We start from the raw sequence: 15297 nt of genomic DNA on the forward strand, positions 1-15297 counted from the left end.
TTGAATTCTCAATTTCTATTAGTTTTCAGAATTCTAAATTTTCTATTTGATTTTATGCAGATGATAGTTTTCTAAGGTAACTATCATACATATGACTTTGACATATTTTGTATTTAAATCAATTGCTAATAATCTCAATAACTTTATTATCTTTAGGCCTGTTTTTATTATTTTTCTTTTCTCTTTTAACTATGGCTATCTTAACATGGAACATTGACTATGAAAAATTTAAGAGGCTTTGGATGATATTTTTTTTTTTTTCCAAAAAAAGCTTCACCCTATTCTCTTACAGACAGGTATGGTAAGGTCATATTAAAGTAACTTGTTTAAAACTGTGTTGCAAGTTTGTTTTTATTACAAAGTTTATCTACCCAGGTCTCATCTCCATTATTAGGATGTACTCTTCCAGAATCACAAGTGAAGGTATGGGGTACCCTAATTTTGTCATAGACTTCAATTTTTATCTCCTCAGAATGGTGAAACTGCCTCTTACCCTGAACATGTTTTGGAGATAAATCACTGAATTGAAGGCTAATTTCTCTAAGTCTCTCTTCTCATTGGTATCTTAGCTCCTAAATTTTTAACTTTCTTATCACTCTAGTCTCAACTTTTTCCCAGTACTGTATAATAATAAAAATAAAATCTGCTGGAATGCCTGTGTGGCTCAGTGGTTGAGTATCTGCCTTTGGCTCAGAGCATGATCCCAGAGTCTCGAGATGGAGTCCCGCATAGGGCTCCCTGCACAGAGCCTGCTTTTCCTTCTGCCTATGTCTCTGTCTTTCTCTCTGTGTGTCTCTCATGAATAAATAAATAAAATCTTAAAAAAATAAAAAGTAATAAAAATAAGTAAAATAAAATCTGCCACCTTCTCACATTCTTGACAGATTGTTGGATTATTGGCTTTTGTTCAGTATCACTCGGTGGCAAATGCCTTGAAGGGGAAAATGCCTTCATGATTTTTGGTTCAACTGTCTATAGTTCCTTTTGTTCTGGAATTCTACCTTCAAGTTATGACTGCCTTGGAAGACCTTTAATTTTTTCAAAAGTTTAAAAAAAATTTTGTTTGCACCAGATTTGGTTTTGTTGTTGTTGTTCTAGGTTGGAATGTTCACCTCCCATAAGCTACCCCGCCATATATAAAAGCAGAAATCCCTTTGTCTTTTTATTTATATATATTTTCTAGCTAAACCCCATGAGAGTAGACATAATATCTACACTTTTTACTTTTTTAATATGAAGTATCTTGGCACTCTGTAACAGAATTTCATTATACCTAACAGAGAGGGCAAAAGTAGACAAAAGAAAGAAAATAGAACATTGATCTAATGCTCCTAGATACAATAGTGGCTTTGGATGTAGTAGTATCCTGGGAGTGGGCAGAAGTGATAATTAGAAACTTTTTAATTGTCCAGGTGTGTTGCTAAGAATGTTGCCCACTAGGAATCATAAAAATCATTTTCTGAGGGTCTCTGTACCAGGAACATCTGTTCTTCTAAACAACTGTTAAGAAAGATCTGATGCTATGAATATTGTACTTCTCATAATTGATTGTGTTTATTTCTGATTTGGCTACTCAGGAATTCAGAAATAAACAACAGCCTATCTTTAGTTATTCAGTTGTGCTTCTTGGGATCTGCAATTAGCTTTACTTTTGCTTTCCTATTTTTTTCTCTTTCCTAATACACCCACACCCACATCCCCTCCACATGACTAAATATATATAAAATATATATATATTCAAAAAAATTTTATATATTCAAAAATTTGAAACAATATACCAAATATATATATATTGTTTCAAAAATTGAAACAGTATTGAAACATATTGAAATATATATAGTTTCAAATATTTCTTTTGATATGAAGAAGAAAAAATATTCATATATACATGATTTGAAAATCAAACGCAAAGAGAATAAGGGCCTATATCTCCTCCTGACCTACATCCTTTATTTTTTTTAATTTTTTTTACATCCTTTTATAAACCACAGACATAATTTACATAAGATAGCTTCAGTAAGTAGTAAAGATCCAGGTATAATGGCCTGAACAAGTAAAGAATTTACTGTTTCACATCACAAGTAGCCCAGAGTTGGTGAAGTGTCATAGTTGTGTTTCGTGGTGTTTCTATATTGTCAAGGCTCAGTTCAGTATTTTCCAATTCTTCTGGCTTTCTTCTCCTTAATTCATGATGCCTACACATCTCTCACCCATGTATATGCTCAATGATACCAAAAGACCGGAAAGCAGTGTCTTCTAATACTAGAGAAAAAGTACTTCCTCATGAGCAAAGCAGAATACTTCCCTTTACATTTCATTATTTAGGGCAGTCAGATTTTTATGCCTCAACAGATTGACTAATTGGTTTATTTTTATTCTTTAAAAGATATTATTTTTATTTATTAATGAGAGAGAGAGATCGCACAGCAGAGACACAGGCAGAGGGAGAAGCAGACTCCATGCAGGGAGCCAATGTGGGACTCAATCCCGGTTCTCCAGGATCAGGCCCTGGGCTGAAGGCAGGCGCTAAACCACTGCGCCACCCAGGCTGACCGACTAATTGGTTTAGATGAATAATTATTCATCGCTTACTACTGGGAAAGGCACTCATGAAATATATCACTGTATAATACATTTAAAAATATCAAGGCTCTAGATTCTAGATAAAAGGAAACAGTGATAATTGATTCGGAAAAAACAAACACGCAAACATAGCTGTGTCTGCCTGATTCCTCTAATAATATCTCATGGCTTTTAGAGTGAAAACCTCAGTTATCATTAATTCATTCAACAAAAATTGACTGAGCATATAATTTGTCTCAGCTATAATTCTAGAAAATGGCACATAGAGCAGTTGACAAGAGAGGTAACATCTCAGGTATAATGGAGCTTACTATCCAGTGGAGAAGACAGAAAAAAGAAAATAAAAAGTTGGCTACTGGGTAATATCTTAGATTATCATAAGGATTAAGGAGAAAAAAATTAAAAAGCATCAATGTGTATATAACAGAAATAAGCTTGTTCTATAGGGTAACCAGAGAAGTCACTGAGATGGAATGATCTGATTAGAATTTTGTGGAAAAAAAAATAGTAAGCAAGTGGAGATATTTTGAGAAGCAAAACAGAGAGAACAAGTGCAAAGTTCTGAAGCAAGAGCGTTCCTACTCTTTGAGGAACCCTGAAGTCAGTATGGTTGAAATGAAACAGACACGAAAGAGGGAAAGGTCAGAGGGCTTTAAAATCTATTTTAAGAGAGTTGGTTTTTATATTTTTTCAAGATTTTTAAAAATTTATTCAGGAGAGACACAGAGACAGAGACAGAGACAGAGACATAGGCAGAGGGAGAAGCAGGCTCCCCAAGAGGAGCCTGACGTGAGACTCAATCCCGGATCCTGGGATCATGCCCTCAGCCAAAGCCAAAGGCAGATACTCGACCTCTGAGCCACGTAGGCATCGTGAGAGTAGGTTTTTAATAGGAATGTGATGAATAGCCTATGGAGAGTTTCGGGTAGGTAAAACACAAAATATTGGGAATTTTAATAGAATCATTTTGGCTGCTATGTCAGAATAGATTGAATGAAGGCAAGGACAAAAATAGGGAGACCAGTCAAAAAGCTATTCCAACAATATAGGTGAGTGAATGGTGGCTTAGACTCAGGTGGCTGCAGAGAAAAAGTGGGAAGTGGTCAGATTCTGTGAAAATATTTTGAAAGTAAACCCAGAGGCCTTGCTGATGGTTGGGTGTGGGAATGTGGCCTGTGGACAGGGGTGGGAAGATAAAGATTACACAAAACTTTTCAGCCTGAGGGATTGTTTTTCAAATTCAGTATGATTTTCCTTACCATTTCTAACTTTATAAAATTCTAGATAAGGTTTCTTTTTCTTTTTCTTTTTTTCTTTTTTTTTAAAGGTTTCTTTTTCATCTATAGATTTGACCTACCCTTCTTCTGCATTTCCTAAAATCCTGCTAGTCTCTCCATTATTTCACGATCATATTTTTATTTAATTTGAGAGAGGAAGAGGAAGAGAGAGGACTCCCCACTGAGCTTGGAGCCTGATTGGGGCGGGGGGATCCCAGGACCCTGAGATCTTGACCTTAGCCAAAGGCATATGCTTAACCAACTGAGCCACCCAGGTGCCCCTCACGATTATATTCTAAATTTTTTTTTTTTTTGGTCTTACCCATCCACTCCCACTTTAAAAATCTGTACTCCTTGACAGCAGAAACATTATCTTCTGCATCTTTCAATTATGTAAATTGTTTTTCCCCTTGGGTGCCAGGCTAGGCATTGGGACTATAGATATATATAATTCAACATGATCCTACTTCTGTGAAGTGTGTTCATTTGTGTATAAATGCCAGGTTTTGATGTTCAATATGTATTCATTGAATTGGGATACAGTGCAATGTTTTCATAAAAACATTTTTCATTGTTATTTACACTGTTTTTTAATACTGATAAAAATATCTTCCTTCAACATGAATATTATAAAATGCTATACCTGTAACTGTATCCCATGGGAAGGAACATACAAGGTTGCTATTTGCTTTCCTAAAGCTCATAAAAAGAATTTCAAACTGCTGGGATATATCTTAGTGACCCTGGTAAGTGATTGGCAGTGTACTATGAGGCCATTTTCGAAGCTTTTCAACAAAAAAGAGGCAACAGTATCGTTCAAAGCCTCCAGGCTCTGTTTGTTCCTTGGTATTTGGGTTTCAAGGTGACTATTTTATACTTGCAAAGGTAGTTTTCAGTGCAGAGGGAAAAGTATGTTTTGTAGATTAATGTACATAACTAAGTTGAGGATATTTGTGTTCAAGAAAATTTATTCCAGTTTAATTGCAATCTATATAAATATTTTGCCTCGGTAAAAAGGGGAGACAAAGAATGACAATTCCAAAATATTGCATAAAATATTTTTATACTTCCTGGGATTGGGCAATATACCCCAATTAAGACAACATTCAAAATGCCCAGCTGACTTCAAAATACAGTTTAGCTACTTATCTAATATATAACCTTGGCAAATAAGTGCTCCAAACCATTTCCTTGCCTATAAAAAGTAAAGAGTTTTAAATAAAATGCCTTCCTCATAGGCTGAATTATACATTGAATTGTGTCCTCCAAAAAGATGTATTTGAGTCCTAACTCCTGAGGCCTGAGAATGTAACCTCCACAGAAAACGGATCTGTCCAGATGTAATCAATTAAGATACAGTCATTAGGGCAGATCCTAATCCAATCTGACTTGAGCCAAGGTAGCTGAGGATTGCTAAGGACACCAGAAACCAAAGGAAAGGCAAGAAACAGGTTCTTTCCTAAGAGCCTTCAAGAGACCATTCCTCTGTCTATACCTTGATATCAGAGTTGTGGCATCCAGAACCGTGAGAGAATATATTTGTTGTTTTAAGCTACCTCTTAAGAAACTTAGGAAACAAGATGGTATGGCTTCTTGAACAAGCTTTTATATCTGAAGGACTCAGAATAGAACTGGGCACATTCTCAGTGGCTCATGAGTTCGGGCTTTGCTCAGGGCGTGATCCCAGGGTTCGACGATCAAGTTCCACATCGGGCTCCCTCTGATGAGACTGCTTCTCCCTCTGCCTATATCTCTGCCTCCCTGTCTCTCATGAATAAATAAAATCTTAAAAAAAAGAATTTTTTCTAATTGTTTTCCATTTATGTTACTGAAAATAGTAAATATACTCATATGCTTTTTAAGATATTACATTCACTTTATCAAATTATCATATGCAAAAAGAATTCTTTAAAATACTTGCTTCATTCATCTTTTATTGTTTATATTAATTCCAGTAGAGTTAGCATATGATGTTGTATTAGTTTAAGTTGTACAATATAGTGATTCAACAATTCTATAAATTACTCAGAGCTCCTCATGATAACTGTATCTTTAATCCCCTTCATTTATTTCACCCGTTCCCCCCACCCATCTCAACTCTGGTAACCATCAATTTGTTTTCCATAGTTAAGAGTCTGTGTTTTGCTTCTCTCTCTTTTTTCCTGTGTTAGTTTGTTGCTTTGTTTTTTAAATTTCAATACAAGTAAAAACCTATGGTATTTGTCTTTAGTTTAGCAGTGCAACAGTTGGATAGTAGGGCAGTTCTATTTTTAACTTCTTGAGGAACCTCCATACTATTTTCCACCAGTTGGCATTCCCACCAACTGTGTAAGAAGGTTCCTTTTTCTCCAATCCTCAGGAACACCTGCTTCTTGTGCTTTTTATTTTAGCCATTCCAACAGGCATGAGGTGATAGTTCATTGTAGTTTTGATTTGCCCTGATGTTGAGCATCTTTTCATGTATCTGTTGGCCATCTGGATGTCTTGTTTGGAAAAATATCTTTTCATGCCTTCTTATCTGCCTATTTTTAATTGGATTATTTCAGTTTTGGATGTAGAGTTGGAGAGGTTCTTTATATATTTTGGATACTAACCCTTTATTGTATGTCATTTGCAGATATCTTCTCCCATTCTGCAGGCTGCCTTTTTGTTTTGTTGTTTCCTTTGCTGTGCAAAGCTTTTAACTTAATCCTAATAGTTTATTCTTGTTTTTGTTTCCCTTGCCTCAGGAGACATATCTAGAAAAATGTTGCTACAGCCCATGTCAGAAAAATTACTGCCTTGCTTTCTCTTAGGATTTTTATAGTTCCAGGTATCACGTTTGTCTTCAATCCATTTTGACTATTTTCATATATGGCATGAGACAGTGGTTCAGTTTCATTCTTTTGCAGGTAGCTGTCCAGTTTTCTCAACACCATTTCTTGAAGAGACTGCCTTTTCCCCATTGCATATTTTTGCCTCCTTTGTCAAAGATTAGTTGACCATATGTGAGTTTATTTCTGGGCTATTTTGTTCCATTGATATGTGTTTATTTTGTGCCTATACCATACTGCTTTGATTAATACAGATTTGTAGTGTATCTTGAAATCCGGGATTGTAATATACCCAGTTTTGTTCTTCAAGATGGTTTTTGCTATTCAGGGTCTTTGACCATACAAATTTTAGATTTTTTTTTTGTTCTGGTTCTGTGGAAAATGCTGTTGGTATTTTGATAGGGATTCCATTAAACTGTAAATTGCTTTGGGTATGATGGATAATTTAACATTTATTTTTCCAATCCATGAACATGGAATTTCTTTGCGTTGTCTTCAATTTATTTCATCAATGTTTTGTAGTTTTCAGAGTACCAGTCTTTTATTTCTTTGGTTAGATTTATTCCTAGGTATCTTACTATTTTTGGTGCAATAGTAAAGGGGTTATTTTCTTAATTTCTCCTTATGCCACTTCATTATTAGGGTATAGAAATGCAACAGATTTCTGAAAACTAATTTTGTATCCTGTGACTTTAACTGAATACATTTATCAGTTTGGTAGTTTTTTGGTGGAATCCTTCAGGTTTTTCTCTATAGAGTATCATATCATCTGCAAATAGTGAAAGTTTTGCCTCTTTATTACCAATTCAAATGCCTTTTCTTTTATTATCTGATTGCTGTGGCTACAACTTCCAGAACTACACTGAATAAAACTGGTGAGAGTGGACATCTTTGTCTTGTTCCTGATCTCAGGGAGAAAGCGCTCAGCTTGTCACCACGGAGTATGATGTTAACTAAGGGTTCTTCATATGTGGGCTTTATTATGTTCCATTCACCTGGTTTTTATCAAGAAACCTATTAAATTTTAACATTCTATGATAGAGAATAAATATAGCATTTTAAAATGTTATGAAAAATCAATTCTAAAGATCAAGATTTCCTTTGGCTTGAAACCGGCAATGTAAAAGATATTCAATTATTAGTTTAGGTTATTCATCTTTTTAAGTAAATACTAATTTATTACCAATGCTCAAATGGACACATGGGTAAAAAAAAAAATACTATTTTGTTTCATGTGATAGCAGTAACTTCTAAAGATTTCTCACTTCATGACATGTATATTGATATTCTAACCTTCTCTTTTAATGACATCCCTAGTAGAAAACAGACATATTCTCTAAACAGTTGTTAAGAAATAGAACATTTTTATTTATTTTTTATTTTTAAAAGATTTTACTTATTCATGAGAGAGAGAGAGAGAAAGAGAGAGACAGAGACATAAGGAGAAGGAGAAGCAGGCTCCATGCAGGACTGAATCCTGTGACTCCAGGATCATGACCTGAGCCAAAGGCAATGCTTAACCACTGAGCCACCCAGGCGTCCCAGAAATAGAAAATTTTTAAAAGAAAAAGTAGAAGAAGAGAAAAAAGAAACATAGGCAGGAGAAGAATTAGAAGCAAGAAGAAAAGAAAAAGAGCAAACAAAAGGAGCTTTCAGCACAAGACATTAGGTAGTAAGGACAATTCTTTGAAAACATCCATCATTATTCCATTAATGTGAGAAATGGAGAAAATTACTAAATGGCATGCTGTGTACCTTGGAAAATTTCCAAGACAGATGAAAAATCTAGGACTTGATTTTAATATATTAGTGAAGTATGAGCTTCTATAATGTACATAGAAGCATAGGTTGCTTGGTTACTTCCACAGAAGCCTCACGAAGTACTCATAATGAATGGAATACAAGGAGTACTGACCTCCACAAGGAGAGGCACAGGTCATTTATCTTTACATCTGTCTCAGAACCCAACGGAAAATTGTTGTTCAAAAGTATTTTCTTTTTTTTTTTTTCAAAAGTATTTTCAAAATAGTAATTCAACAGAAACCGTACGCTGACTTTATGGCTCTACTAATTCAAAGATGATCCTTTAAGATGTAGATTTGAACAGTTTGCCTTTGCTTATTAACCATACCAGTAAACTTCTTTTTAACTCTGAGAAAATCAGTCCCAAGCATCAGTTTATTTTTTTTTCTTTTTTAAGACTTATTTATTTATTCATAAGAGACACAACAAGAAAAAGGCAGAGACACAGGCAGAGGGAGAAGCTGGGATGTGGAATCCAGATCGCAGGATCACATACTGAGCCAAAGGCAGAAACTCAACCACTGAGGCACCCAGTGTCCCCCAAACATCAGTTTCAAAGAGAGGTAAATCAAATTATAAAACAAATTTAAAAATAGGTCAACTTTCTAGGCTTACCTTAAAACTGAAATATTTAATCAAAAAGATACTTGGAGATATCTAAACACAGAGCAAAGCAACATAAATCCTTAATTACATTTAATAAAAATTGCTTAATAATTTTAGGCTGAGAATATTATTCAGCCATTAGAAACGACAAATACCCACCATTTGCTTCGACGTGAATGGAACTGGAGGGTATTATGCTGAGTGAAGTAAGTCAATCAGAGAAGGACAAACATTTTATAGTCTCATTCATTTGGGGAATATAAAAAATAGTGAAAGGGAATAAAGGGGAAAGGAGAAAAAAATGAGTGGGAAATATCAGAAAGGGAGAACAGAACATGAGAGACTCGTAACTCTGGGAAACAAACTAGGGGTGGTGGAAGGGGAGGTGGGCAGGGGGTGGGGAGGACTGGGTGATGGGCACTGAGGGCGGCACTTGATGTGCTGAGCACTGGGTGTTATTCTGTATGTTGGCAAACTGAACACCAATAAAAAATAAAGTTATGGGCAGCCCGGGTGGCTCAGCGGTTTAGCGCCACCTTCAGCCCAGGACCGGATCCTGGAGACCCAGGATCGAGTCCCACATCCGGCTCCCTGCATGGAGCCTGCTTCTCCCTCTACCTGTGTCTGTCTGTCTGTCTGTCTCTCTCTTTCTCTGTGTGTCTCTCATGAATAAATAAATAAAATCTTTAAAAAAATAATAAAATAAATTTATATTAAAAAGTAGAAGAAAAATAAACAAAGGGAGCATACAAACCAAAAATGTATGTTTCTGAGAAAATATGTTTCTGAGATTTGTTAAAAAGAAAAGAGTACTTGTTTCTTATGTTTTATGGTCAGTCTTGTCTAAAAGTAGTTCAGTAATTTCTTTTCACAATAAAAATCCCTCTAATAATACTTCTTCATACTTTATTAATTTAGCCATCAGAATGAAAAAAATTGAGTCATAAAAGTCTCTTTTACAAAATGAGGAAGTTGGACGAGAAGATCTCAACAATCAAGAGTTAAATGATTATGATTCCATAATTAAGTATGAGATATTAAGATAAATGCTCCTTCCAAACTTTATTTTTAGCCATGATAATAAGTACAGTGAACTTTTAGACATTAGGTAATACAGTGGCTATTGAGGAGCATGATATTTAAGTTCAATTTGTAACAGCTAGATGCTAATTTCCTAATATAGTCCTCCTTAAAAGAAAAATCACTGTGTCCATATGATGTATCTTTATATTATAACAGGAATCTGCAGTGAGCATGTGATTTTCAAAAGTGCACTGATCTGTGAAAGAACACACAAAATTAAATATTTATATATGGTCCTTAAATTTTTTCAGGTAATAGGAACAGCAGAGACTCATTACTACAAAATCCTATTAAGACATTATTCTTTTTTACAAAGAGGAAGAACACTCTCAAGTAGTTTTTCAAAGAGGTCAAACTTCCACATGTGCCTCATAATGGCTTGGTTGAAAATGCCAAGAGTCTGTATGAAACAAGAAAAAAGATGTATAGATTAGCCAGTAGGGAGAAGAAAAATGGATTTTCTTGAGATAATCAACAGTTCCACAAAATTTTAAATTTTTATTATCATGGATTAAAATGATAATCCTGTTATTTACAAGATGAAGCGATTTCTAAGTTTACCCAAGGTTATGCACCACAAAAGCACAGAAAAGAAAATGACCATTTGAGGAGGTAAGAAAACTGCAAGGTTTGTTGAAGTTCATGAACAGGAAGACTTTATTTAGAAATAAAGACATGATACATAATTCTAAAAATTGTGCTGCTGATTCTCAAACTGTAATCTTGGGTTCTAATTATTTTTTACAACAAAAACATTTATTCTCCAACCCAATGCTCCTATATTTAACCTCTTCTTTAAGATCAGTTCTGTTTTTAAAAATTTGCATCTTCCTTAGTTTTTGTTAGTTTAGCTAAAGGTTTGTCACTTTTACTGATCTTTTCAAAGAACCAATTACTGGTATCATCAATTCTCTGTTATTTTTCTATTCTCTATTTCATTTTTATCCACTGCAGTTTTTTTTTTTTTAGTTTGCTAAGGTATAAATTTAGGTTATTGATTTGAGATCTTATATAAATGTAGGTGTATACTGGTACACCATGCTCCTTGAGAATTGTCTTCACTGCATCCTGTTAAGTTTTAAGGTGTCTTGTTTTTATTCATCTGCATTTTGTTTTATTTTGTCACCAAAAAGTATATTTTGATCTATCAATTATTTTTATTTATGCTATTTATTCCTTCCTTTAGAATTTTAATAGACTTGTGTGTATGCATACATGTATGTGAACAAGTTATCGCATAATTTCTGCTATTTACAATTTTTAATTATAAAGTACAGTTGACACATAGTATTAGTTTCATATGTACAACATATTGATTCAATAATTTATACATTAGGATATGTTCACCATGATTGGTATATTACAGTATTATTGACTATTCCTTTTTTTTTTTTAGTTCCCATGGCTTTTTTTGTAACTGGAAGTCTGTACCTCTTAATTTCCTTCACCCATCTGTAAGTATCTTCTAATTTCCCTTATTTCTTCATCAATTCTTAAGCATGTGTTGTTTAATTACCCTGCATTTGTGAATTTTCCAATTTTTCTTTTGTTACTGATTTTTAGCTTCATCCCACTTTATTTGAGAGGACACTTTCTCTGATTTCAGTCTTTTAAATTAACACTTGTTTCATGGCCTAAAATATGGTTTATCTTGAACAACATTCCATATGGATTTAAGAAGGATGTTCATTCTCCTGTTGTTGGCTATAGTGTTCCATAGGTCTACTGGGTCTAGATGGTTTAGTTTTATCTAAGTTTTCTATTTATTGACCTTCTGTCTAGATAATCTATTCATCATGGAAAGTAGACTATTACCTAGTATTATTGTAGAACTATTTCTCCTTTAAATGTTTCCTTCATATATTTCAGGACTGTGTTGTTTGGTGCATATGTTTTTAAGTGTTATGTCTTCTTGATGAGTTGACCCTTTTATCAAAAATAATATTCTTTTTGTCTCCTAATAGTTTTTTTTTTTTACTTATAGTGTAAAGTTATTGTATTATATTAGTATACTACTCTAGCACTCTTTTGGTTGTTGTCTGCATAAAGTATCTTTTCCATCCATTCACTTCAACCTATTATATGGATCTAAAGTTGGTCTCTTGAAGATAGCCTATAGTTGGGTAGTTTTTGAAATCCATTCTGCCAATCTCTGCCTTTTGAGAGAGAGTCTCTCTCTTACTACCTTCAAGATTCTATTTTTGTTTTGGTTTTCAGCAATATGATTTTAATGTGCTTCAGCATGGTTCTCTTTTGGCATGGATTTCACTGTAATTCTTACATGTATATATTCTTGTATTTTAAAAATTGGGGAAATGTTTGACCTTTATTTCTTCAAACATTCCTTCTGTCTCTTTTCCTCCTCTCTTTCAGAGATTCCCATGACACATATGCTGATCCTCTTGATGGTGCCACAGAGGTCCCAACAATTTTGTTCACACTTTTTTTTTTTTTTGGTCTCTTCCTCAGAATAATTTTAATTGCCTATCATAAAATTTGCTTATTTTTCATTCTGCCTAATAAAATCTGTAGAATCTGTCTAGTGAATTGTTTTTCTTTTTTTACTTTTCATCTCTGTAAGTTGTATTTGATCCCTTTTCATAATTTCTCTTTATTAATATTCTCATTTTGTTACAACATCATTTTCCTGGTCTCCTTTAGCTCTTTGAGCATATTTAAGATAGCTTATTTCATCTTTTGTAGAGTAAGTAAATTTTCTGAACTTCTGTAGAGACAATTTCTGCTAACTTCATTCCTCTGAATCACACTTTTGTTTCTATGTATGTCCTCCAATTTTCTGCTGAAAGCTAAAAGTTAAATATTGTAATATGGTAACTCGGAAATCAGAGTCTCCTCTGTCCTCAGAGTTTATTTTTTGGGGGTTGTTGAAGACTGCAGTCATCCTCTTGTTCACTTTTCTAATCCTTTTTGCAAAGGTTGTATTCTTAAACATATGTGATCATAAAATTCTCTGTTCCTTTAAGCATCAGTTCAACTAGTGTTTTGGGAGAGATTTCCCTGAATGCTGGAAGCATGTTAAAGTTACCCTTTTCTTGTTTGAACATTCACTAGCCTGCTTTAAGCCTTTAAGACTGTTATCTGAAGGTCTGACAAATTACTTTTGAAAATTTGTGCTTGTTTTTCAGTATTTCTCTGGAGGAATGGAATTTTGAAATTCCACCATTTTGCTGATGCCAACTTTTCCATATTTAAACTTTTAATTCAGTAAAATGTAGTAGGTATTTTACAGGATAAGGTTTAGAATACAAAGATACATGGACCTGGCTCATTTATTAATATTAGATTATAGTTAAATACATAAGGCAGCCCTACAAATATGTAATTACACAAAAGTATGACAAATAGGTGAAAAGAAGGGAATGAAAAGTGATGACTGTCTGAGCAGACATCATTGCTACTGAAATTAGAACATTAATATTATGATACATCTGGAATTTAACTGTTTTTTTAGCATCAGATAATTTAGAAGAGAATTTTACTTAGTGGCAGAATATCCTACATTGGAATTGACCGTAATATCCCCTTTACAACCATTTAAAACATAATTTATGCCAGGGTTTGAGGGGAAAAGAGATGAGATTTCTCAACTTTAAGAGTTCTGCCTTGTCATCCAGTCACAGTATGACGGATTTATCATAGAGCTAGATTTCTGTAGCTATTCCTCCTTCCCCACAGAGTCTAGTTTATTCCATGAATATTGTCATAAAATATCACCATTCTTGATATATAATCTGAAATGCAAGTAGTTTTCCTTATTGAATTTACGGTTTAAAGAAGTTTTCTTCTTTGTACTTTCCTGATTATGTACCCTTCTATCTGAACATCAACAACTGATTCTTTTCTTTATTTGAAAATTGACCTCATTACCTTAACCTTAGTCTTACCTGTACAATAAATCAAACCCCCCTCAGGCTCATAAAAAATTTTATGGAATTCTGGGATTTTTTTTTCTATTCATACATGACGGAGCAATGAATAGAATTTCCTGATCAGCTTCTTGAAATCAAATTTACATATTAGGGCTTATCTCCTATGAAATATCATTTATTGTTTTCAGACATCTACTTTTTGTTGCAGAATTTTCTGTAAATGTGAATAAATCATTCACAGTTCAAGTTGACAAAGACAGTATTATCATATAGTCACTTTACTCCAGAGAAAATTAGGCACTTCAAATTCCTGAGTCAACTGGAATCTAAAACTAAAAATCTAGATTTTCAACTAGTAATATCCTTTGAGCTTTGTAGCCTGCAACAGTCATGGAATACTGCTCCAATCAAAATGTCCCTAGCTGCCTTTGACAAGAAAAACAGAACCCAAAGTTAAATAATTTCATTGAAGAAAAACTGGTATCTTTCTCTTAGATTCTTGAATCTATTACAAGAAGATTAAAGCAAAATACTAAATTTGAGTTTAATATTTTAGGAAGGATTCTATGACTCTTCTATAACTCTCCTTTAGGAGACTGTATTTTCTTAATTCTTTGGAGAACATAGGGAAATACATTTGTTTAGTGACAAAGAAGAAAATGGATTTAAAACAAAAAGAAACTTTAAAAATAACTATTTGAGATATTAAAATCTTTTTCTTAAGATAGATTAAACCATTATTTCTTATTTTTCCGCAATATAGGCATTTTGGTTCATGCATTACATATCTTACACTAGGTTGGCCTATAATTTTGTGCACACTTTCCAAAACACCAAGAGAGGCTGAATAATGTAGACAGTAAATATTACATGTGGTCTCTGCCTCTAGAATTGTCGTATTTTTTAAGAGAAATGAAACCACTGAAATTTGAACACAAATGTAAAATAAGCCACTTTCGAAATGTAGTATTATCTTAGACAAATTTCTAAGGGTATTCTCATTAATGTCATAGATTGCTTGTGTGGTTGAGAAATATCATGATAGTTCCTCTACCTGAAAGGAGATATCCTCTAAAAAAAATGAGAAGTACATCTGAAGTTATAGGAGTATATTTTACATACCACAATTAAAATGTTGTTCAATATTAAATGAGGCAGTATCTATCCAGTAGAATGTTAAGAATTTAATTAAAGAATCCATGTAACATACACAATTTTTTTATTTAATAAATTTTACTTTAG

At 33.6% G+C, this 15297-nt stretch overlaps 1 long non-coding RNA gene across 1 annotated transcript; it reads left to right on the forward strand.

The window, feature by feature from the left end:
- The first annotated feature begins 8623 nt into the window (after positions 1-8623).
- On the forward strand, positions 8624-12702 carry LOC140608050 (uncharacterized). The gene is made up of 3 exons (XR_012010003.1): positions 8624-9039; positions 11562-11619; positions 12539-12702. It is a non-coding gene; the product is annotated as an uncharacterized lncRNA (long non-coding RNA).
- The last annotated feature ends 2595 nt before the right edge of the window (positions 12703-15297 follow it).

This window comes from Canis lupus, chromosome 17 (assembly GCF_048164855.1).
Source record: "Canis lupus baileyi chromosome 17, mCanLup2.hap1, whole genome shotgun sequence".
NCBI classification, from domain to species: Eukaryota; Metazoa; Chordata; class Mammalia; order Carnivora; family Canidae; genus Canis; species Canis lupus.